The sequence below is a fragment of the Chaetura pelagica genome, unplaced genomic scaffold (assembly GCF_000747805.2).
Source record: "Chaetura pelagica isolate M959 unplaced genomic scaffold, ChaPel_1.0 scaffold123, whole genome shotgun sequence".
Taxonomy (NCBI): domain Eukaryota; kingdom Metazoa; phylum Chordata; class Aves; order Apodiformes; family Apodidae; genus Chaetura; species Chaetura pelagica.
Window position 1 is genome coordinate 7,843,775 of NW_009953295.1, and position 2,741 is coordinate 7,846,515.

Sequence of the window (2,741 nt, forward strand, 5' to 3'; positions counted from 1 at the left end):
TGATGACTGCTCAGTGGACAAAATGTCCAATCACAACTAGATTGCCCCTTCCACCATTCCATACTGCCCTATGTGTGTTTGCTTTCCTCTGCCCTCAAAAAAGGAAAAGCAGCTATATATTTCCTTTTGTTGTTGGGGCAGAAGTTGAGTTGGTAGAAACCACTGTGACTTCACTATCCTAAATCATTCCTTATTGCATAGCTTGTAGACCAGGTGTGGGTGGATGTCACATTTGTATTATTCTGGGGTTTTCTTCTTAAAGTTACTGTAGGACATCAAGGGATACTGTTGTTTTCTAGGAAAATAGACTTCACAGCTTGGAAGGGGAGAAATTGACGTTTAATTTTAAGAACTTGAGATGTTCTTATATTCCCTTAAAACTTGATAGCTGTCTAATGCAAAGTACAATAGAATGTATACTGACATTTAGCTAATGATTAAACTGAGTGTGAGCTCTGTGGGTCTACATGAGGATATTAGCTTACCCATAGGCAATTATGTTAGAAATTGTGTTGGGTGTTTAATTTTTATTTCATTACAATTTGAAATTTCAACTTCCAGTTTTAGTTAGACAATTTTTAATTTGTTTCTCCCCACCCCCCCATCCATGGGAGAATTTTTTGGTTGCCGCCTTCTTTGAGCAGAAGGCAACCTTGAGCATGATGACAGAAGACATCTTAGTTTTCCCAATTCCCTGTTCATAAATGTCCTGGAGAATTATTTTACTACTGAACAATGCATCTCTCTGGAAAAGCCAGGAGGGAGTGGAAGGCCTTTCAGCAGTATCCTAGCAGTGTGCTGTTACTTTGGAGATTTGTTAAACTGCCCTTTGAACTTCTCATGTTCATTATCATCATTTTTCCAAGCACAAGTAGAAAGCTGACTGTTTATGAAATGTATTGGAGACCTGGTGTCCTTGAAGCTTAACAAAGCAGAGACCATTAGGTTGGCGAGATGTCTAAACTGCCAAACAACTGCATACCTACGTATAGACAGATCTGTCAGTATCATCTTACTAAAGTACCTATACCTCATCTGCGCCCATCTCTTGAAAAAGAAGGATCTATCGTCTCTCCTTTTCTCTCAAGCTTTGTGCCACCTCTTGTACCTTACCCTGTCCGTTGCTTTTGCTGACTTGAAGATTGGAAGTTGGTCTTTCTGATGCTATTAACATGCCCTCTTACAATTTTTTGAGCTTCAGTGCCATTTTTTGCATGTACACCAAATGTGAAGGTATTGGTTGTGATCTGCTTCAAGCTGCATGAAGTGTGTGGTTTAACATTTTCAAAGTATTTGGGGATGTGTTGTCCCCTTTGGCAAGCAGAAGTGAAATTATTGCCTCTGTTACTACAAAGTCTCGACTTGGTGCAAGTTCAAGTAAAATCCAAACTGATAAACTCTTTTCAGTTTGCATTGCAGAGGAGGTTTGTTTCAGATGAGAACTGTGGAGCTACTTGTGTGCCTAAGGCTCATTCCAAGGCAGGAGGATATGGTCAAAGTTCCACAGGCTGGTATAGTTTCAGACCAACGGGCCAGTCCATCTGGGACTGAACCACAACTTCCACATCTCTGTTCTGTTTTCATGCTAGCACCACCAAATGCCTGCATTTCAGGGTTACCCCCCACTTCCTATCCCACTGTTTTGTTAGCCAGATGAAGAGTGATGACCCTCTTGACATTTCCATACTAAACAACCAAATGCTTCCAATCATCTGTCTAGTACTGACACGGAGGGCCAAGGTTGATGCTGGCTCAGTGGTCAGCTCTGCAGAAGGGGATGTAAACCCTTGTAAAAGTCAATTGTGTAGTGGCGGTTTGATCACAGGTCTTGTTTCCCACCCCACGTACCTCATAGCAGACCACAAATTAATGAAGAATTTTTTGTTTTCACAGAGTGATACTGAGTTAATATAAAAATAAGTCAAGCACTATCTTTTCCGATTTTTATTATTAGGCTGCTTGAATTCTGTGGCTGTATTTAGGAGGAGTCAAGCTCATTTTCTAAGCAGCTGTGGCTAAACAAAATCGTGGTTATAACATGAGACATGGGGAAGACAACACATTCCCTCTACTGTGAACACAGAAAATATGTTGTAGGAGTGTGAATGATATTTTCGCTGTTTCAAGTATCCAGCACACTTGGCCTTTCGTACAAGCAATAAATAATTTAAGTCAGTAAGTGTCAATCATGCTATCATTTGTTTTTATTAAAATTAGCAGTAATTCTTTTGAGTTATATCTTTTTTTCCAGTTTCAAAATTGTTAAAGTTTCAAGTAATGATAGAATTATGATGAGCTTTTCCACTTAAAAAAAAAAAAATCTTGTGTCCCAAGTAGTCTCATTCCCGATGTTTAGACTGATACTTAAAAGAGAGCCAGGCACTGTGGGCCCAATCCCGATCCCATTCAGGTTAGCTGCCTTTTTGTTACGAATTTCGTAGGATCGGAGCCGATATTATGTAATTATTGCCCACATCCCAGTCAGAAATAATCCGAAACGGGATACTCAGCGACAAACACGATTTTTGCCATGAGGCCGGCTGAGGTGCAGGAAATAAAGGTTTAAGCGGCGCAAATGGCATAGTCACGGTTCTCTGAAGGCAGAGGGAAAGGCAAGTCCCACCTGCTCGCTGGCCCCGCTCATCCGTCCTCTCATCCGTCTGTTCCCCCATCCATCCCTCCATCCGCCCGGGCGCAGGGGGCCTGCGGCTCTGCTCCCACGGCCGCGGCAGGATTTCCTC